The sequence below is a fragment of the Triturus cristatus genome, chromosome 6 (genome assembly GCF_964204655.1).
Source record: "Triturus cristatus chromosome 6, aTriCri1.1, whole genome shotgun sequence".
Lineage (NCBI taxonomy): Eukaryota > Metazoa > Chordata > Amphibia > Caudata > Salamandridae > Triturus > Triturus cristatus.
This window is the reverse complement of record NC_140589.1, coordinates 55,489,087-55,512,388: the sequence shown is the minus strand read 5'-3', so window position 1 is coordinate 55,512,388 and position 23,302 is coordinate 55,489,087. Positions and strand designations below refer to the sequence as shown.

The window sequence follows — 23,302 nt, the reverse complement described above, 5'->3', positions numbered from 1 at the left end:
TAAGGCGGCCATCTGTTACCAAGGAGACGTTGATGAATAGAATGATGTTCCAGCAGCAGCTGAATGATCTGATGAATATTGATATAGATTCCGATCTTGACTAGTGCTTGCCTACATGAGGGCAAAAGGAGCGTCTGAGGTTCCGTGTGAGACGGGACGGCACTTTTTGAGTGGTGACGAATATGGCTGAGTTTGGTATCTGCGAACCGCAAATGACGAGTATAGTGGGTGTACGAAGTTTCGCAATACAGCCACGTATGGTTCGCCTCATTTTTGGGTTCGTTCATCCAAACCCTCGGGTTCCATTTTAGATACAGCGTCCATTTTGTTTCTTGCCCTCAGGTAGCCAGCGAACGGGTTTTTTTGTCCGCTCCGTGACCCTGGGACTCTCAAGCTTACACGAAGGACACGTGTTTCTTTGAGGTGACTTTTACGATGAGGGGAATGACACGAGCGAGGCAGATGGCCCCGCTCAAGGCCCATCTTGCCGCTCCGGTCTATTGTTACAGTCACGCATACATTAGACACGAGGTCTTTGATCCCTCTATCGAGTTTCCTTTATTGCCCCTAACACTCTCTTCTAACCTGTTGTGCATCCTTGTCCTTTCCTTGTATTCTGTTTTTCGTCCTTCCTTAATGCGTTTATGGTTGGGAGGAAATGTGTTTATTGCGGAGGGAATATGTTTTTTACAGTTGGGAACCGGCAGGACTGTTGTAATTATGTTCCGGCCTCCTGAAACATGAATGCGACCCTTTTGAAGTTTATTGTGGGAACTGAGTTGTAACCTTTGTTCACCATACTGTGCTATGGCAAAAACTTGTATAAAAGGAGCGATCCACTTCTACGAATTTGAAGCAGTCTCCGAGAACCTACACGTTGTGTACTTCTTGTGACTTCTGTATCCCTGCAGTAATAAACGCTGATCTCTGACGTCGCTGGAAGTGTCCCGTGTCTCTGTGTTTGGTACGCCAGAACAGGTAACCCACGAAGGTTTCAGGTGTTGTTCCCTGGCACCGCTGGGTCTTAAGAATAACCCAGTCCTTCAACGGTATACGCCTGCCGGTGGAACAAATTTGTGGCATGGTGCACAGCAAAGGCTGTGGATCCCCTTTCTGCCCCTCTTTCTGAGGTTCTCCTCTTTCTTCTTTCTTTGGCCCAGCAGGGCTCTTCTCTGGGCACCTTGGAAGGTTATCTTTCTGCAATCTCTGCTTTCTTACGGCTTCCTCATCAGCCTTCTCTTTTAAAGTCCCCTGTTGTTTCGCGTTTTCTCAAAGGCATTACTCACATGATCCCTCCTGTCCCCTTCGTAATGCCTCAATGGGATTTGAATCTTGTCTTGACCACAATTGTCCTATTCGTCTTCAGACTCTTAAGACTGCTTACCTGGTAGCTATCACCTCGGCTAGACGGGTGAGTGAGCTCCAGGCTCTGTCATCTAGGCCTCCTTTTCTTTCTGTTCATCCGGACAAGGTTGTCATCCGAACTCGTCCTTCTTTTCTACCGAAAGTGGTGACCCCCTTTCACATCGGGCAATCTGTTACGTTGCCCACCTTCTTTCCGCCTCCGCATCCTTCGAAAGAGGAAGAGAGGCTCTGTAGGAGAGTAGGGTCTGCTTTCTATGTTCACCCCCACTTTTTGCTTTTGCTTTACTGGTTTTCGACTTAGATGTGGCTGTGGGCCTGCTAACCAGACCCACAGCCCTGCTGTTCTCTCTCTAAATTGATTCTATGTACTTTAGGTGCATAACCCATTTAGATAGGATCACCTTATTGGCCCCTGTACAGTGTACCTTAGGTACCCAGGGCATAGGTGTACCCTAGGCCTACCAGGGGCTGCAGCATGTATTATGCCACCCCTGGCCTGGCCTTCCATTATGACACCACTGGCTGATCACTCAGCTGGGGCAAGGTCGTGTAATCACTCCTTGCTTAGGTGTAGTATTCCTATACCTAACTTACATATAGACGCATGTGTACCCATCAGCCACTCCTATGGCAGGCCTTAACAATCCCGGAGGCAGAGTGCTTGGTAACATGTGAGATGGTGCTCTAGCATGAGATGAGCCTGTCTGCAGCTTTCGGAACCATGTCCTTATAGCTGTTCTATGATATAGCCTACCATATACTCTTAAAGTGCCTTATAATCTTAAACGGTTATGGTAACTATGGTTTGGCTTTATCAAAATATGTCGTGTAAGGTGTCTAACACTTTGGAATAATACCCCCATCCCATTTCTGGGGATGAGGATATTATCCCTCCCTTCTAGAGGGAGAAGACATGTTGTAACCTACTTACCCGGTTAAAGTTAACCAGAGCCCCAGCATCACAAAATGGATGCTGCTGCCACAGACACGAGTCTGACCTCCTGCTGCTGGGAGTGATCCCGGCAAGGGAGGCTTGGACAATAGGTTTCCTGCCTTGGGAGGTGCGAGCACCACCCCAGACAGGCCTTAGTGTATTGGGGCAGGGAGGGATGAAAAGAATGAGACATGCCTGGGGCACACAAGGTGTCCCGTGCATAGTCCAGTTCAAACCGGTGCTGGGGCACTCCAGCCCCAGTCCTGGCGCGAAACTGGACAAAGGGAAAGGGGTGTAACCAGCCCCCTCTCAGGTCCCACCCATAAGGCGTGACCTAGCAGGCAACCCAGCCCCCCAGATTAGTATAAGAGTGGTAGCTGGGCCCCAGGAGATTAGATTATCCTGAACCTGCAACTTGAACAGAAACTCTGGACCTTCGACCTTTGACGAAAGAAGAAGACTAAAGAATCTCCCTTGTGGCCAAGGAGTGGCTACCCTGTGCAAACAGGCACCATCAAGAGACTACCCCTTTGCTTTGCTGAAGTTCTACGAGGGACCGACTGCAGAGCCCGACCAGAGCCTTGACTTCCAGACTTCTCCGACCCTGATCCACATCCACAGCCGAGCTGAGATCCGTGGAGGCGACGAGAGACGTGGGACCGGCTACCTGGGAAAAGTGGCGAGTATCTTCCAGCGCAGCTTATGAGGCACCCTCGAAGTTGTGCACCGGGGATTGAGAAGCCCCAACCCCAAGCACCATCTGCACCAAAGATCAGCCCCCCACACTCCACGAGTCCTGCGTGGGGCCCTTCTGCATTTTCCTGCTTGCCGCGTCTGTCCGGTTGCTTGCCCGTTGGCTAGTGGCCTTTGTGACGACGCACCCTGAAATCTTAACTGCTGGTTTGGCTCCTCCAGACTGGCTCCCGCTTCCTTGCAAAAGAGAAGCACCCCAGACCTTCCTGGTCTGCACCAGAAGCAAGTCCTCCGTTCTTCGTGGGTTCCGCTTGCCAAGGCTTGGTGAGTCCTAGTTCGACTTCGACGCCGCAGACAGCAAGAGCCTTCGTGGGACAGCTCGCCTCCTGGTCGTCCTCGACGTCTCCTGGTACCCGTGGCTGCAGCGACAATCTTCACCTTTCACCTGCAATCTTCACGACCTCGCCTGGTTCCTTCCTGGTTCCACGTGGTCACTAGCTAGTGACCTTGACTCTTTCCCTTCTGCTTGCAGGTATCCTCTCTTCTTGATCCCAGCCTTGGGATCCACCGGACACTCTTCACTGACTGCCTGTCAGCAACTTTCCTTCAGGCATCCATAGAAGTCCACGACGAAACCCGACGCAAGTTCACACCTATGCACCCGCAGCCCGTGGGCTAGGTAACTTGGGTACTTCGGTGCTCACGAGGGTAGTGACTATCCTAGGGTCTAGTTTCCGAGTCTCGACTCTCTAGCTGCTTCAGAAGTGTCCTTAAACTGTTAATTTCTAACTGCTAGTAATTCTATCGACTTTTACGCATTACGCGTGAGTGTTTCCACTCTGCACCTGAATCCCGTGGGCCTCCCACTTCCTAACTGTTGCTAGTGTAGTGTAGCCCCAGCGATTCCCTAGCCTAGGCCTATCCTATTTCCGTGACAGTGGTCCTTATATCACTTCTTTAGTATATGGTTTGCGTGGCCCCTAGGGCCTAACTGTATTACTTACCTGTGTGACTTAATGTATGCTTAAATAAGACTGTGTTGTACTTACCTCTAATCTCATAAACAGTGCTGAGGGTTTGTCTAGAATAAATACACTTTATTTTATAAATATATCTGTTGTGGTGTCCTTTCATTTGGTATTCAAGGGATTATATATGGTATCACAGCTGGCTTCACATGCCATTCAGAGTTTAGCCTAAGACTGCTCTTGTCCATGCTACCACTAGGATAGGATAAGGTTGACTTTACAACCAATCACCATAAGGGTTGTTTGGACTGATATAAGGTGTACACTAGAACTAGTGACATCATACATCAGGCCAACTTCTCACATTGGTGAGCAGCGGTTGGGATCTGAGCTTGCTGTTGTAATACCATTTTAATCTTGAGATACTAAATTGAAAGATCACACAGATATTGTTTAGGTACATATAACATAGATTATAATACTTAAGTCCTACTGGACTTAGTGGTTGTAGGTTGAAGGGAGTAACACACCCTGACTACAACTACCAGAGAGGTTTAGTAGAAACAACTAGTGTAGGTAGGTGCACACACCACACCCTCACTAGATCATGTCTCTGGGAGGAGATCAAGTAGATGCTCTCTCAGGAGGGGCAGGTCTGAAGAAGACCCCCTCTAGATATGATACCCTAACTTTTCAGGAGATGAGACAATTGTGTACCTCCAGAAAGTTAAAACAGGTTGCAAACCCTACCTTCCTTCAGCTAGTACAACTCCTAGAGGAGTATGATACTTTTAGGGCCTCACAGGCCAGTACCCTAGGTACAAAGGAGGGTCTACCCACCACAGATGAGTCTGAAGGGACTTCAGATGAAGAGCTAGACAGCCAGGGCCAAGTAGGGAGACTTAGCCAGGCTAACCTAAGCTTACATGGGAGTTTGCATGGGGTCCCCCCATACAGACCCCCAAGCGGGCTTACCCAGAGAAGCAGGAGAGACAGATTCCCTTCAAGGGAATCCATCCACTCCCATGTCTCTAGCATCTCTAATGCTTCCTCTCACAGGGGAATGACTTCCCCTGAGAGAAAGGAGCATGAAGCCAGAATGAGGGAAGCTAATCTGAGGATTCAGAGGGAAGAACTTGCCCTTGCCAAGGAGAAGCTTGCTCTGGCTAGAGAGCAAAAGTTAAGTGGGTCAGAACCCACTGGTGGCAGCAATATCCCTAAGGATAGAGACAGGCACTATGATAATAGAAACCTGAGCAAGATTGTCCCTCCCTACAAGTGTGGGGATGACATCCACAAATGGATAACTGCTTTGGAGAGAGCTTGCAAAGTACAGCAGGTACCCCAAAGTCAGTGGGCAGCTATCTTGTGGCTCTCCTTCTCTGAGAAAGGTAGAGACAAGCTCCTCACAGTTAGTGATGAGGATGCAGACAATTACACTGTCCTGAAGAGTTCTCTAATTGATGGGTTTGGCCTAACCACTGAACAATACAGGTTGTTGTTCAGGGATACCCGGAAGACACAGAGTCAGGACTGGACTGACGTTGTAGATTGTGCCACTAAGGCTCTGGAAGGCTGGCTAGTGGGAAGTAAGGTTAAGGACTATACAGGATTGTATAATTTGATCATGAGAGAACAAATCCTTAACAACTGTCAAAACCAGCTACTGCATCAACACCTGATTGATTCTGATCTGACTTCTCCCCAAGAATTGGGAAAGAAGGCAGATAGATGGGTCAGGACTAGAGTTAAGCAGAAAAACCAGAACCAGGGCGGTGATTAGAAAAAGGCAGACCAGAAGGGTAATGATCAGAAACAAAAAGACCAGAAGTCTTCACCAGGCCCACAAAAGGCTCATGGGTAGGGTGGTCCCAAAAAGGATAAAAAGAAAGATGACCAAAAGAAACCCTGGTGCAACTATTGTAAATCCAACTCATATTGGTTTAGTGAGTGCACCAAAAAGGATAAGCCCCCAGCCACCATTGCCCCTAAGGCAACTGTACCCCTTAGTCCAGCTGTAAGTGGTGGTTCCCAGCAAAAGGGTGTAGTAGGGTTAACCCTGGGAACTGAGGAGGATTCTGGCCTAGTCAGAATACCTACTCAGGCTGTTCTGATCTGTGATGGGGACTTAGCTTTGTCCTCTACTGTAGGCCCCAGTAACCTGGGCAAGTACAGACAGACTCCTTTTATCAACCAAAGAATGGCTCAGGCCTACAGGGACACTGGGGCTAGTGTCACAATGGTGACACCTGCCTTTGTGGACCCTGGACAGATCATACTAGGTGAGAATTACCTAGTGACCAACGCTAGCAATGCCACTACCTCCCATAGTGTGGCTATTGTTAACTTCTCCTGGGGAGGGGTAACTGGCCTCAAGAAAGTTGTTGTTAGTTCAGACCTTCCTGTAGAGTGTTTACTGGGCAATGATCTTGAAACTTCAGTTTGGTCTGAAGTGGAATATAGGACCCATGCAGAAATGCTGGGGATAGATGCACATGTCCTTGCTGTGACCAGGTCACAGGCCAAAAAGTGCACCACTGAACAAGTGCTGGATCCTGAAACTATGGACCAGTCACAACCCAAGAGAAGGAGCAGTAGGGTTAAGGCTGTGCCTTCCCCCCTGCCTCAGGTGGTGGATCAGCCCTCCCAGGAGGATGATTCTGAGAGCCCTGAAAGAACTGTCCTAGAAGAACTTGAACCTGATCAGGTTGAGTTTCTTGGGACAGGGGGACCTTCAAGGGCAGATCTGAGGAAGGCTCAATTAGACTGCCCCTCTCTTGAACCCCTCAGACAGCAGGCTGCTGCTGAGGCTGCAGGGAATGCTCAAGGTACTCATAGAGTGTATTGGGATGAAGGGCTACTGTATTCAGAGGCTAGAGACCCCAAGCCTGGTGCATCCAGGAGGTTGGTCATACCACTGAAGGTCAGAGGCTTCCTTCTTACCTTGGCCCATGATATTCCCCTTGCAGGACACTTAGGCCAGAACAAGACTTGGGACAGGCTGGTCCCTCACTTTCACTGGCCCCATATGTCAGAAGATACCAAGGAGTTTTGTCGCTCCTGTGTCACCTGCCAAGCCAGTGGCAAATCAGGTGGCACCACAAAGGCCCCCCCATACCACTGCCTGTGGTGGGGGTTCCCTTTGAAAGAGTGGGCATAGATATTGTAGGACCAATGGACCCACAAACAGCATCTGGGCACAGATTCATACTGGTGATAGTGGACCATGCCACCAGGTATCCAGAAGCTATTCCCCTGAGGACCACAACAGCTCCTGTTGTGGCAAGGGCCCTGCTTGGAGTATTCTCCAGAGTGGGCTTTCCAAAGGAGGTCATTTCTGACAGAGGTGCCAATTTCATGTCAGGATACTTGACTGCAATGTGGAAGGAGTGTGGTGTGAACTACAAGTTCACCACACCCTATCACCCACAGTGCAATGGGCTTGTTGAGAGATTCAACAAGACCCTAAAGGGAATGATAAAAGGTTTACCAGACAAGCTTAGGCGAAGATGGGACATCCTTTTACCCTGCCTTCTGTTTGCTTACAGAGAGGTCCCACAAAAGGGGGTTGGCTACAGCCCTTTTGAGCTTTTGTTTGGGCATCCTGTAAGAGGACCCCTATGTTTAGTAAGGGAAGGATGGAAGAGACCTCTCAGACAACCCAAACTTGATATAGTGGATTATGTACTTGGTCTCCGCTCCAGGATGGCAGAGTATATGAAGAAGGCTTCTAAAAACCTTGAGGCAAGCCAAGAACTCCAAAAAGCTTGGCATGACCAAAAGGCTGTGCTGACTGTTTACCAGCCAGGGCAGAAAGTGTGGGTGTTGGAGCCAGTGGCCCCAGCGGCACTCCAAGACAAATGGTCTGGACCCCACACTATTGTTGAGAAAAAGGGAGAAGTCACCTACTTGATGGACCTTGGGACTCCCAGAAGCCCCCACAGGGTGCTTCATGTCAACAGATTGAAGGCATATGTTGACAGGGCAGACATGGGCTTACTCATGGCTACAGATGAGGGGCAGGAGGAAGAGAGTGACCCTCTCCCAGACCTGTTGACTCAGAACCCTGATGATGGCTCAGTTGATGGTGTGGTCTTTTCTGACAGCCTCACTGTCCATCAGCAACAGGACTGCAGACAGGTTCTGCATAGGGCTGGGCGGAACTCGCGTAATCGCGTTACGCAAATCTCCGCGAAACGGTAAAAAATCTCCGAGAACACGCAGAAATTCCGCGAACACGCGGAATTGCTTGTTCGCGATACTCTTTTCCTGTTCGCGATCGCTGTTTGCGTGCTCGGGGTGAAATATCTCGCGAACACGCATATTAAGAACGCGAACAAGCAAAAAATTGCGCGAAGTCGCGGAACGCAGATTTTTGGGCAATTTCGCGTTCTCCGCGGAACGCGAAATTACCCAAATTCCGCAAATTCAGCGAACGGTACAGAATTTACCGCCCAGGCCTACTTCTGCAATCCTACAGACATATGTTCTCTCTGACCCCAAGTCAGCCAAACTGGTGCACCCATGAGGTGGACACTGGTGACAGTCTGCCTGTGAAGAGTAAAACCTACAAGCAACCTGACCATGTCAGGGACTGCATAAAAGTTGAGGTACAAAAGATGTTGGAGCTGGGAGTCATTGAACCTTCAGAGAGCCCTTGGGCTAGTCCTGTAGTCCTTGTGCCACAGCCTCACACCCAAGATGGTAAGAGAGAGATGAGGTTTTGCGTGGATTACAGAGGTCTCAATGCTGTCACTAGGACAGATGCCCACCCAATACCTAGGGCAGATGAGCTCATTGACAGACTGGCAGCTGCTAAGTTTTTGAGCACATTTGACCTGACAGCAGGCTACTGGCAAATCAGACTAGCTGAGGATGCAAAGGCCAAAACTGCTTTCTCGACCCCAGGAGGACATTATCAATTTGTGGTAATGCCCTTTGGTTTGGAGAATGCACCTGCCACTTTCCAAAGGTTGGTGAATCAAGTCCTTACTGGGTTGGATGATATTGTGCAGCTTATCTTGATGATATTGCTGTCTTTAGCTCCACCTGGGAGGATCACCTAGTCCACCTGAGGAATGTTTTAGATGCCCTGCAAAAGGCAGGCCTCACTATCAAGGCCACTAAGTGCCAGATAGGGCAGAGCAAGATTGTATACCTGGGCCACCTAGTTGGTGGGGGTCAGGTTCAACCACTGGAGAGCAAGATCCAGACCATAAAGGACTGGACTCCTCCAACTACCCAGACTCAGGTCAGAGCTTTCTTGGGCCTGACTGGGTACTACAGAAAGTTTGTTAAGAACTATGGGTCCATTGTGACACCACTTAATGACTTGACCTCCAAGAAAATGCCAAAGAAAGTTCAGTGGACAGTAAGCTGTCAAAAAGCATTTGATGACCTGAAGCAGGCCATGTGCAGTGCACCTATTCTGAAAAGTCCAGACTACTCAAAAGAGTTCATTGTCCAAACAGATGCTTCTGAGTTAGGTGTGGGAGCTGTTCTTTCACAACTTAATATAGATGGTCAAGACCAGCCCATTGCTTTTATAAGTAGAAGGCTGACCCCTAGAGAGAAACGTTGGTCAGCTATTGAGAGGGAGGCCTTTGCTGTGGTTTGGGCCCTGAAGAAGCTGAGGCCATACTTGTTTGGCACTCACTTCAAGATTCAGACAGACCATAAGCCCCTCTTGTGGCTAAATCAGATGAAGGGTGAAAATCCCAAACTTCTTAGGTGGTCCATTTCCCTACAGGGGATGGACTTCACAGTGGAACATAGACCTGGGACTGACCATGCCAATGCAGATGGACTCTCCAGATATTTCCACTTAGAACATGAAGACTCAACTGGTCAAGGTTAGTTTAATGTCCCTAAGTTTGGGGGGGGGGTTGTGTAGGAGAGTAGGGTCTGCTTTCTATGTTCACCCCCACTTTTTGCTTTTGCTTTACTGGTTTTCGACTTAGATGCGAAACTGGACAAAGGGAAGGGGGTGTAACCACCCCCCTCCCAGGTCCCACCCATAAGGCGTGACCTAGCAGGCAACCCAGCCCCCCAGATTAGTATAAGAGTGGTAGCTGGGCCCCAGGAGATTAGATTATCCTGAACCTGCAACTTGAACAGAAACTCTGGACCTTCGACCTTCGACGAAAGAAGAAGACTGAAGAATCTCCCTTGTGGCCAAGGAGTGGCTATCCTGTACAAAGAGGCGCCATCAAGAGACTACCCCATTGCTTTGCTGAAGTTCTACGAGGGACCGACTGCAGAGCCCGACCACAGCCTTGACTTCCAGACTTCTCCGACCCTGATCCACATCCACAGCCAAGCTGAGATCCGTGGAGGCGACGAGAGACGTGGGACCGGCTACCTGGGAAAAGTGGCGAGTATCTTCCAGCACAGCTTCTGAGGCACCCTCGAAGTTGTGCACCGGGGATTGAGAAGCCCCAACCCCAAGCACCATCTGCACCGAAGATCAGCCCCCCACACTCCACGAGTCCTGCGTGAGGCCCTTCTGCATTTTCCTGCTTGCCGCGCCTGTCCGGTTGCTTGCCCGTTGGCTAGTGGCCTCTGTGACGACGCATCCTGAAATCTTCACTGCTGGTTTGGCTCCTCCAGACTGGCTCCCGCTTCCTTGCCAAAGAGAAGCACCCCAGACCTTCCTGGTCTGCACCAGAAGCAAGTCCTCCGTTCTTCGTGGGTTCCGCTATCGACTTTTACGCATTACGCGTGAGTGTTTCCACTCTGCACCTGAATCCCGTGGGCCTCCCACTTCCTAACTGTTGCTAGTGTAGTGTAGCCCCAGCGATTCCCTATGCCTAGGCCTATCCTATTTCCGTGACAGTGGTCCTTATACCACTTCTTTAGTATATGGTTTGCGTGGCCCCTAGGGCCTAACTGTATTACTTACCTGTGTGACTTAATATATGCTTAAATAAGACTGTGTTGTGCTTACCTCTAATCTCATAAAGAGTGCTGAGGGTTTGACTAGAATAAATAAACTTTCCTTTATATATATATATCTGTTGTGGTGTCCTTTCATTTGGTATTCAAGGGATTATATATGGTATCACAGCTGGCTTCACATGCCATTCAGAGTTTAGCCTAAGACTGCTCTTGTCCATGCTACCACTAGGATAGCTGGTCTATAAGGTTGACTTTACAACCAATCACCATAAGGGTTGTTTGGACTGATATAAGGTGTACACTAGAACTAGTGACATCATACATCAGGCCAACTTCTTACCGTCATCAGGCAGCGAGGCAAAGAGGGTCTTCAGGTACGGAACCGGAGCCTCCAAATCCTTCTTTTCAGGTAAGGCAGCGCTACTAGATGTTGCTGAGCAGTCCCCAGATGAGGGCCCCACAGCATTTGCAAAAATATTCTTGAGTGTGCCCCCCTTTTTGCTGCATGCGGCTACCATCTTTCAGGTCTGGCCTGGTTTGGTAACCAGAGGTCCCAAAAGTCTACAAGGTAAGAGCCTCAGGCTGTCACAGTCCACTAATCCACTCTGGATGAGCAGCAGTTTACCTGGTAGGAAATGGGCGATCTCTAGCCGTTGAGCTACAGTGATCCCCCTCAATGTCAACAGCAGGGGTGAGGCTGCCTGATCGCCATATCACCCAGGGTCCCGAATCCTCAGCTGCCCAACGGTCTGGATGCCAGCACTCTTCTCTCTTTCCCTCTACTCGACTAAACCGTTCACTTTAATGTCCAGGGCCAGGCCAAGCCTGCAGCTCCCATTTGACCATCGGGCTGCCCTGGGCCCATAACCAACCCTCACCGCAGCCAGCAGAGATGATCGATGTGGCTTCCATCTGGATTTCAATTTCACACACCACCAACCAAGTTGGGGAAGAAGAGGGCCAGGGTGCAACACGTAGTAAGTGAAGGCAGAGAGGCAGTCTGTTCTGCCAGGCCGGCTGCATGCACAGTATAGTACCCAGCACGGGGGAGGACACGTCGGCCTGGGCAATTAACTCGGGGTCTCTCCTCTGACACTGTTGCGACCGGCACCCTCCTGTGGGTAGGTCTCTGGAGTCAATCTGCTCTTTCTGTCCCCCGCAGGAAGTTAGAAATGCGGCCACATGCTCATCTCCTTGGCCACACTGCCAGAGGCAGGCGCCATCTTGAATTTCTATTGTGCCACCGCCTCGGACGGCCCTGCTACGGGCCTAAGTTTAGCTCTCAGGCCCCAGCTGCTGAGGAAAACACCCTCCGAGCAGCGCAGCAGTGCCGGGATCAGCGATCTGCCCACTGACACAGGGGAACCAGCAGATACCACTTCGGTCAGCTCTCTCACAGGCCTCAGGGCTCCGCCGATGATCTCCAGGGGGAGGAAACGAGGCCCCTCGCTGCTCGCACTCAAAGTATGGGGCTTCCGGGCTGTTCCTAGCAGGTGTGCCGGGGAGAAGCAAGGGGCCGGTGGAGGCTGGGTCAGAGGAGACATGATCTACATCCGCTCAGCTCACCACCTTGGCCGCCCACACCTCTATATGTTCATATCTGAAAGAAACACGTTAGTTAGATTCCTCACCTTAGAATATCCCCAGGCGTCAGACTGGATCCGGAAGATTTTTTCGTCAGCAATACCCCTTGCGCGTCGCTAGGCGTCGTCTGCGGCTCCGCGTCCGTCGTCGGCGTCGTGCGCCGGGATGACGTCGTCGGAGTACTTAGACGCCGCCCTCGCGCGCTGACGTCAGTTCTTCTTTTTTCCGCGCCAGTAAGCGCAGATCCGGGTGAGCTACCCCTTTTAGTCTTTTTTGACTAAATCTTTTTTATCATTTTTGATCCTTGTCTGTCGACATCTGGTGCCGGTAGGATGCCTGGGTTCAAGGCTTGTGAAGATTGTCATCGACTGATGTCGGTGACCGATCACCACCGCCGGTGCCTCTACTGCTTAGGCCTCGACCACGACGCGGAGTCGTGCAACGACTGTCAGGCCTTGACTTCGAAGGCTAGGCGGGAGCGGTCCCGCAAGCTTCTCGAGCTTCGCCACTCGGCTCCGCGTCGTGCGCGATCCCGGTCCAGGAGGAGGTCCAAGGATCGCTCGAGGAGCCCGAGCCGACGCCACCATCGATCGTCGGGCTCCAAGTCGTCGGGTAAGTCCAAACACTCAAAGAAGTCCAAGAGGCGACATCGCTCTTCGGACTCCCCTCGCCGGTCGCGCGACTCGGCCGAGGGTCCAAGTGGTTCCACCCCCGCGGCTCCGGCGGAGCCGCAGGTGCCGCGTCCGCCCCCATACCTTCCGGTCCCTGGGACTGACGCGGCGCCGGCGGAGATCAGTGCCTTCCTCTCGGCCATGAGGAGCCTGGCCCCGCCGTCGACGCCCGCTGGCGCGCCTTCGGGCCCCGCGGGCTCGACTGGGCGACCTCGCGTGCCGGCGGCTCCGGCCCCGGCGCCGTCGACGACTCCGGTCTCGACGCCGCAGGTCCCCGCGGGGCCCATGCCTGGGCCCCAGTCGACGCCGGTTGACCTTGTCACTCCTCCACCGGCGCCGACGCCCGAACCACCGACGCCGACGCCGTCACCGGCGCCGCCGACGCCGACGCCTGTGACGCCGACGCCCCAGTTTAACCCTCATCCGGACCCGACGCCGGCACGGCGTCCGCCGACGCCGCATCCGACGCCGCTAGAGACCTACCATCTCTACAGTCCGGTTCCGATCATTCCACCTGTTTATCAGGAATCGGAAGAAGGGGGCGACTGGGAGGGGTTCGAGGACCCTCTGGCTGTTCAGTCACAGCTTTCTCAGGACTGGGCAGATGAACTGGGGGAGGCCAGCGGGCTGGACACCTCGCCAGACGCTGGATTCACTTCTCCTCCGACCGTGGCTTCGGAGGAGGGTGCAGCATTTTCTGTGGTGCTGCGCAAGTTGCCTGCCGTGGCTGTGAGGACCAACATCCTCACTGAGGTGCTTCAAACCTCAGCAAGCTCCACTGAGCCTCTGCTGCCGTTTAACGAGGCCCTCACTGACGTTCTGCAGGGCACCTGGTCCAAGCCCTCCACAGTTCCTCCTGTGGATAGGAACGTTGCCAGGCGCCACCGCCCTGCTCCGGGCGACCCCAGTTTCCTGTCCCAACACCCCACCCCCGAGAGTCTGGTTATCCAGGCCTCTACTTCCCAATCCTCCTTCCCGACCGCTCCGCCGGACCGGGATTCCAAGAGACTCGAGCAGTTTGGCAAGAAACTGTTCTCGTCCCTTAGTTTGGGCTTGCGGTCCTTAAATACCGCATGTCTCTTGGACCGTTATTCCCATTCCCTGTGGGGTACGGTGGAGGACGTGCTGCCCCTGTGTCCGGAGGAGGTCCGGACGCGTCTTACCCAGGCTCTGGCCGATGGGAGGGATGCAGCACGGCACGCCATAAGATGTGGGCTTGACACCACGGACTCGCTAGGTCGGGCGATTTCCACCACGGTGGCGCTCCGCCGCCATGCCTGGATGCGGTCCACGTCATTTTCCGGGGATGTCCAGAACACCCTCATGGACATGCCCTTTGATGGCACTCGCCTGTTTGGTGAGAAGACGGACAGTGCGCTGAACCGCTTTAAGGACTCCCGGGCTACGGCCAAGTCCTTGGGCCTCTCGGCTCCGCGGGCGCACACCTCCGCTTTTCGCCCCTTTCGTGGCCAAGGAAGGGGCGCCTCCTCACGTTCGCAAAGCCACCAGCCGCAGAACCAACCTGCGCGCGGTCGTGGACGTGGCTTCCGCCGTGGCGGAAATGGAGGCCGACGTGGTCAGCCCACATCCACCCCGGCAGCATCCGCCTCAAAGCCTTCCTAGTCCGAGCTTTCAGGCCCATACCACGCCAGTGGGCGGCAGAGTTCGCCATCACCTGCTCCACTGGCGGTCCATAACATCGGACAGGTGGGTGCTGCAAATCGTCCGAAGGGGCTACTCCCTCCCCTTCGAGACGACCCCTCCAGCCATGCCACCGCAGCACCACCGTATCTCGGGGGATCATTTGGATCTTCTCCGCGAGGAAGTTTCGGCTCTCTTGGCCAAGGGGGCCGTCGAGCGCGTTCCGAGTCCAGAAGTAGGTCGTGGTTGTTATTCCCACTACTTTCTGGTTCCCAAGAAGGGCAAGGGGGGCCTGCGCCCTATCTTGGACCTCCGGAACGTCAATGCCTTCCTCCGAAAGGAAAGGTTCAAGATGCTAACGTTGGCTCAGGTTTTAGCTGCCCTAGACCCTGGAGACTGGATGGTAGCGTTGGACTTGCAGGACGCATATTTCCATATCCCCGTCCTGCCGGCCCACCGGCGTTACCTGCGGTTCACGGTGGGCCAAGAGCACTTTCAGTTTACCGTGCTCCCCTTCGGCCTCACCAGTGCCCCTCGGGTGTTCACGAAAGTGATGGCGGTGGTCGCAGCTCATCTGCGCAGATCAGGGGTCCCAGTCTTCCCCTATCTCGACGACTGGTTGTTGAAGGCGGGCTCGCCCCAGGCAGTCGTCTCCCACCTCCAGACTACGGCGGATCTCCTGCATTTGCTGGGGTTTTCCATCAACGTGCCGAAGTCACACTTGAGTCCCTCTCAGAAGCTCCTCTTCATCGGAGCGGTTCTCGATTCGGCGCAGTTCCGGGTCCATCCACCGGAACAGCGGGTCCGGGATATACAGGCCCTGATTCCCATCTTTCGGCCCCTATCCCGGGTTTCGGTCAGGTTAGTGTTGCGGCTTCTGGGGCTGATGGCCTCCTGCATCCTACTAGTGCATCACGCCAGGCGGCGCATGCGGGCTCTGCAGTGGGACCTGAAGTTTCAGTGGGCCCAGCATCACGGCAACCTGTCCGACCATGTCTTGATCTCGGAGGGTACTGCACAGCAGTTGCAGTGGTGGCTCACGGACCGCGAGTGGGTCAAGGGCAAGAGCCTCTCCCTTCCCCAACCGGAGCATGTCGTAGTGACGGATGCGTCCCTCCTGGGATGGGGTGGCCATATGGGAGAGGCGGAGATCAGAGGCCTCTGGTCTCCGGCGGAGTCTCGTCTCCACATCAACCTGTTGGAGTTGAGAGCGATCCGGCTTGCACTGAAAGCCTTCCTTCCCTCTGTCAGGGGAAGTGTCGTGCAGGTGTTCACGGACAACACCACCGCCATGTGGTACTGCAACAAACAGGGCGGGGTGGGGTCGTGGACCCTTTGTCAGGAGGCTCTGCGCCTCTGGACATGGCTGGAACACCAGGGCGTCACCCTGGTGGTTCAACATCTGGCGGGCTCTCTGAACGCCAGAGCAGACGAACTCAGCCGCCGGTGCATGATGGATCACGAATGGCGTCTGAACTCCGAAGTGGTGCAAGGCCTCTTTCAGCAGTGGGGAGAGCCTTGGTTAGATCTATTCGCCACCGAAGAGAACGCGCAATGTCAGCAGTTCTGCGCGTTGGAATTTCCAAGGCGGCACTCGCTCGGCGACGCTTTTCGTCACGAGTGGAGTTGCGGTCTGTTGTACGCCTTTCCGCCTATACCACTTCTGCCCAGAGTGCTGAAGAAAATCAGGCACGACCGGGCCCAAGTCATCTTGGTGGCTCCGGATTGGGCACGAAGATACTGGTATCCCGAGCTACTCAGTCTGTTGACCGATCCCCCGATACGTCTGCCCCTTCGGGAGGATCTTCTGTCGCAGCAGCAGGGGACGGTCCTCCACCCGAACCTGTCCAGCCTCCACCTCCATGCGTGGAGATTGAGCGGCGGCAGTTGATGCCATTTGACTTGCCTCCTGAAGTCTGTGATATCATTCTGGCAGCCAGGCGTCCCTCCACAAAGTCGGTATACGCCTGCCGGTGGAACAAATTTGTGGCATGGTGCACAGCAAAGGCTGTGGATCCCCTTTCCGCCCCTCTTTCTGAGGTTCTCCTCTTCCTTCTTTCTATTGCCCGGCAGGGCTCTGCCCTGGGCACCCTGAAAGGTTATCTTGCAGCCATCTCCGCCTTCTTGCGGCTTCCTGATCAGCCTTCTCTTTTCAAGTCCCCTGTGGTTACACGCTTTCTCAAAGGCATTACACACACGTTTCCTCCTGTCCCTTTTGTAATGCCTCAGTGGGACTTGAATCTGGTTTTGACATTCCTGATGTGCGCTCCCTTTGAGCCTCTTCACAATTGCCCTCTTCGTCTTCTAACTCTAAAGACTGCTTTTCTGGTAGCCATCACCTCGGCTAGACGGGTGAGTGAGCTCCAGGCTTTATCTTCAAAGCCTCCTTTTCTATCTGTTCATCCGGACAAGGTTGTCCTTCGGCCTCGTCCCTCCTTTCTTCCTAAAGTGGTGACTCCATTTCACCTTGGGCAGTCTGTCACCTTGCCCACCTTCTTTCCGCCTCCGCATCCTTCCAAAGAGGAAGAGAGGCTCCACCGCCTGGACCCAAAACGTGCGCTCTCCTTCTATCTGGACCGCACAAAACAGTTCCGGGTGGACGACCAGCTTTTTGTTGGGTACGTGGGCGCTAAGAAGGGGAAAGCGGTGCACAAACGGACCATCTCTCGGTGGGTCGTTTTGTGTATCAAAATATGCTATTCCTTGGCTAAAAAGGACCCTCCTGTTGGGCTGCGCGCCCATTCTACTCGGGCCACAGCGGCTACTACTGCCTTGGGACGGGGAGTCCCTTTGCAGGACATCTGTCAGGCGGCGACGTGGGCTTCGCTACACACGTTTGCCAGGCATTATTGCCTTGACAGCCAAGTCCGGAGGGATGGCTTCTTTGGCCGTTCTGTCCTCCAGGACTTTCTGGTGTGATCTTGGTTCGCAGACCCACCACCGGGGATGGTATTGCTTGGGTATCTATTCTAAGGTGAGGAATCTAACTAACGTGTTTCTTTCAGATGAACAAGTTACTAACCTTCGGTAACGATGTATCTGTAAGAAACATTAGTTAGTTAGATTCCTCACCGACCCTCCCATCCTCCCCGTTCTGCGAACTGACATCTAGGGTTAAGGTTGTCCTTTCAGGCCCCTAGATTTTATTTTTGGCACCAGTGTCGGTCTTTGCATGGCTCTGCGTTCCTGGCGCGGAAGGCTATGTACAAGAACTGACGTCAGCGCGCGAGGGCGGCGTCTAAGTACTCCGACGACGTCATCCCGGCGCACGACGCCGACGACGGACGCGGAGCCGCAGACGACGCCTAGCGACGCGCAAGGGGTATTGCTGACGAAAAAATCTTCCGGATCCAGTCTGACGCCTGGGGATATTCTAAGGTGAGGAATCTAACTAACTAATGTTTCTTACAGATACATCGTTACCGAAGGTTAGTAACTTGTTCTGTAGAAGTAAAATAGTACTGCATGCATTGCAGAACACGAATTTCAAAGGAGGTAGAATGATACACTAATCAGCACTGAGCATTAGGTGGGAACTGTGGGCAGGACCAGAATCCTTTTTATGTAAATTTGTACTAACACATCTGCCAAAAAAGCTCATTATGTCTGTAGTTAGACTTAAAAGAATGGGAAAAGCACCTTCCAGAAAATATACATAAATACATTTTTATATGATGTCTTTGAAGATTCTCGTTGTTTTTGTCATCGTCTGTGTTACATTGAGGAAAGTACTCTTGCTAGTAATGTAATCCAGGAGCCATAGGTATAATTAAGTAGATTTATTCATAGTAAGTAGGATGGTAAAGAAGGCCCCACCGGGAGCAGTATACAGCTGCTCAGCCCATCTCACTCAAACTGACCACACTTCAAACCATGCATCACGAACATTCCGATGACATCACACACACAGGCTGAGCAGCAGGGAAAAGGAGAATACAAGAATACAACACATCTCCCTCCTTTAAACAATGAAGACAAAAGAATACAGGAGAGAATAACACAGTAAGCCCTGACGATGGAAGATACTAGCCACTTTTCCCAGGTAGCTGGTCCCACGTCTCTCGTCGCCTCCACGGATCTCAGCTCGGCTGTGGATGTGGATCAGGGTCGGAGAAGTCTGGAAGTCAAGGCTCTGGTCGGGCTCTGCAGTCGGTCCCTCGTAGAACTTCAGCAAAGCAAAGGGTAGTCTCTTGATGGTACCTGTTTGCACAGGGTAGCCACTCCTTGGCCACAAGGGAGATTCTTCAGTCTTCTTCTTTCGTAGAATATCGAAGGTCCAGAGTTTCTGTTCAAGTTGCAGGTTCAGGATAATCTAGTCTCCTGGGGCCCAGCTACCACTCGTATACTAATCTGGGGGGCTGGGTTGCCTGCTAGGTCACGCCTTATGGGTGGGACCTGGGAGGGGGGTGCTTACACCCCCTTCCCTTTGTCCAGTTTCGCGCCAGGACTGGGGCTGGAGTGCCCCAGCACCGGTTTGAACTGGACTATGCACGGGACACCTTGTGTGCCCCAGGCATGTCTCATTCTTTTCATCCCTCCCTGCCCCAATACACTAAGGCCTGTCTGGGGTGGTGCTCGCACCTCCCAAGGCAGGAAACCTATTGTCCAAGCCTCCCTTGCCGGGATCACTCCCAGCAGCAGGAGGTCAGACTCGTGTCTGTGGCAGCAGCATCCATTTTGTGATGCTGGGGCTCTGGTTAACTTTAACCGGGTAAGTAGGTTAGAACATGTCTTCTCCCTCTAGAAGGTAGGGATAATATCCTCTTCCCCAGAAATGGGATGGGGGTATTATTCCAAAGTGTTAGACACCTTACACAACATGTTTCGATAAAGCCAAACCATAGTTACCATAACCGTTGAAGATTATAAGGCACTTTAAGAGTATATGGTAGGCTATCATGGAACAGCTATAAGGACATGGTTCCGAAAGCTGCAGACAGGCTCAGCTCATGCTAGAGCACCATCTCACATGTTACCAAGCACTCTGCCTCCAGGATTGTTAAGGCCTGCCATAGGAGTGGCTGATAGGTACACATGTGTCTATATGTAAGTTAGGTATAGGAATACTACACCTAAGCAAGGAGTGATTACACAACCTTGCCCCAGCTGAGTGATCAGCCAGTTGTGTCATAATGGAAGGCCAGGCCAGGGGTGGCATAATACATACTGCAGCCCCTGGTAGGCCTAGGGTACACCTATGCCCTGGGTACCTAAGGTACACTGTACAGGGGCCAATAAGGTGATCCTATCCAAATGGGTTATGCACCTAAAGTACATAGTGTCAATTTAGAGAGAGAACAGCAGGACTGTGGGTCTGATTAGCAGGCCCACAGCCACATCTAAGTCGAAAACCAGTAAAGCAAAAGCAAAAAGTGGGGGTGAACATAGAAAGCAGACCGTACTCTCCTACAATGACCTCCAGGTGGTTACAGACATTGGGGATAGGGCTGATGCTCTAGAAAGTCAAGAGATGTCCGGAGATGAAGAAATAGAACAACTGCAACACGAAATACTTCGCCTCTAAGACCAACAGCTAGACCTCCAAGCCCACAGGAAGGACTTGGAAAATAGGTGTTGACAGAATAACATGCGGAAAAGGGGGGTCCCACAGGCGGCGCAGAGAGAGGACATGAAGCCTACGTGATTGCTTTATTTGCTCAGATCTTGGGTACACACAAGCCTCGGACATTCACTTAGACAGGACCCACAGGGTGGGCCTCCCGAGGCCCGGAGATTCACGACCTACAGATATATTGACTTGCATTCATCACTTTCCATTTGAAAGTACAGATACTTCACAATGCCAGGGACTCGCCGCCGGTGCAGTTTCAAAACCATAAGCTACATTTGTTCCAGGATCCCTCGGCCATCACACTCCAGGAGAGACAGGAGTTCCGCTCAGTCCCTGCATTGCTCAGAGACAAGACAGTTCCATATTACCGGAGGCACCCCTTCCACATGATCTTTCGATGGCAGAAGCTTCACCACATTCGCTCCCTTACAACGGAATGCGAACTGTTGCAGATTGAGGCTGTGGAGGAGCCAAGTTCAAGGGCGGCAGCAGTGAGGCGCAGAGCTGAGAGACGCCTGAGATGGAGAAGAGCCTCTTTCAGATCTGGAGAGCCCAGACTGGGCTCAGCCATAATAGCCTCAGAGAGAAAAGCTCTCCTGGAGAGACTTTCAGAGGAGTCGTCATCCAGGAACCCTTATTGAGCATACCGGAGGTTAAGCTTTTGATGCAGCATTGGGGGCTGAGGGTAGTCGGGGTCAGGAAGGGGGCCGTGTTGACACTGGTGTGATGGTCACAGTACCCATCTGTTCTTTTACCACTGGAATATTGTTCTCATGCTCTTTTCAGGGGAAAGTGAGATCCAAAATAGCAGAAGTCAGGGGCCTCCTTTTTCTTTATGGCATACACCTAGGGTCACACACCCTGGTACTGGATTCCCTATATGCACCAAATGAGGGACAGGAACAGTTTTTGCGCAGAGATGAAGCAGACACTATGACAACACAGGATCAGTGGGTCTTACTCGGAGGGATCTTAATGTGGTCTTTCATAATGATCTGGACCTATCAGTCCATAGACAGGGTGCAACAGGAGCTATCACCAGAGGCAGTGCCCTGTGACTCCAAGAGATGTGGCTGAGAGATCTTTGGTGGGGTTGACATACATTAATGCAAGATTATACCTCCTACTTCCACGCACAAATCATATGCTCGATTGGACCACTTCTTAGGCTCTAGAGACATACAAATGGCGGTCACTTCAGAGGAGATGGAGCAGTGTTCTCTGCCGGATCACAGCACTCTCTTTAGACCTAAAGTCTAAAGGAGAGACTCCCCACCTAGCACTTATAAGGGACACTAACTTTAGAGACTTTTCCTTCTCATCTACTTTCTGTGACCAAATTGGCCACTGATCTCTTCTTCTTTTCGAGGAACAGTTAAAACATAGTGATTAAAAAACATTTAGAGCCTAACATCAGGCTACTACGGTTGACTCTTACTGACTAGAGAGTGAGCCCACGTTGAAGGGAACCGATCCGTGGCTGCAAGGTTTGAGGAATTTTATAAGGATCTCTACCCTACACAAACTCTCCCCACACATAAAATACCTCATTACCTGGGAGGGTCCAAAGTGATACGCTTGACTGAAGATCAGGCTCCTGGGCTAGACAGTGCAATTAGAATAAAAGAGGTCATATCACCATTTACTAGACAGAAACACTTTAAATCGCCTGGGCTGGATGGTTTCCCAGTGACATTTTGTAAGTTTTTTTGCATGTCTATATCTCTACTAGTTACTAGGGTATTCAGTTCAATCAAGAGTCCCGCTACACTCTCCCCTTCAATGGCGAGAACTTCCATAGTGGTCATATCGATACCTGGTAAAGATAGGCAGCATTGAGGATCCCATCAAACCATTTCTCTCTTAAATGTTGATGCTAAATTATTTACACCAAAAATATTTACATCTCATTCGATAAAGCCAAGCGCTTCCAGAGAGAAATTATGCTATTCTCCAGCACTAAAAAGGCTCTCAACTCCGTTTACTGACTCTGTTTCGCATTTTGGCCTAGGTGAGCGGTTCTGTCCCTGGATTCTCAGCAACTATGGGGACCCTAAGGCCTCGGTTAGAGTCAACAGGAGAAACTCTGCCCAATTTCCAATACGCCACGGCACGAGACAAGGATGCCCCTTGTCATACCTGCTATTTGTGCTCTATATGGAGCCATTCGCTCAGATTGTGAGAGATAACCCAAAACTTCACGGGGTGTGCTTCGGGGGTGAGGAGCACATTATTTCCCTATATGCGGACAATGTCAGTGTGCCCCTGGATGATCCTGAGAGGCCCTGCCTAGCTTCTTGGACGAGAAGATACAATTTGGGGTGGCATCGGGCTTGAACATGAATATCGCTAAATCTCAGGCCTTGGATCTCACAATCTTGCCCAATATCAAGGCCTACTTGACTCAGATTCACTTGATACAGTGGGCATTGCAATCTATCCCTTACCTGGGTATTCAGCTGAAACGACCCTTGGAGGGGCTACCAATCTCAACTTCCAAGGCCTGACTAAGACATCGAAGGATGATCTCACACAGTGGCAGTTATATCCCCTCTCTTTGCTGGCATGCAGCGCCACCCTAAAAATTACTATCCTTCCAAGAATTCTTTATATTTTCCAAAGTCTTCCCCTGCAGCCCCCAGCATGGGTGATACAAACTCTACAAGAACCACTACAGCGCTTTGAATGGGTGGGTAGAAGACTTTAGATAAAATGCATACCCAGCTGGCACCTCCAATCAATGGAGGCTTGGGAGTTCCAAGCTTGCTACACATCTTCAAAGCAACAAGTGGTCTTGTCCAGAATAGGAGAAGCCATGGCTGTTTAGGGGCAGGGCACTGGCAGGAACAGCTCTATGGAAAATCCCATTCCTGCCTCACATTTATCGCCCCATGAATCTCTATTTATCACTGATCACCGCGCCTACCCTGAAAGTCTGGGAAATCGAGGCGACCAGAAGAGGCATCATGTCGTTCCC

At 51.9% G+C, this 23,302-nt stretch overlaps 1 protein-coding gene across 1 annotated transcript in view; it reads left to right on the top strand.

Moving 5' to 3' along the window:
* Window positions 1-23,302, top strand: part of DNAH8 (dynein axonemal heavy chain 8) — a 13,985,216-nt gene that overhangs the window by 8,875,428 nt on the left and 5,086,486 nt on the right. The gene's annotated exons all lie outside the window — the stretch shown is intronic.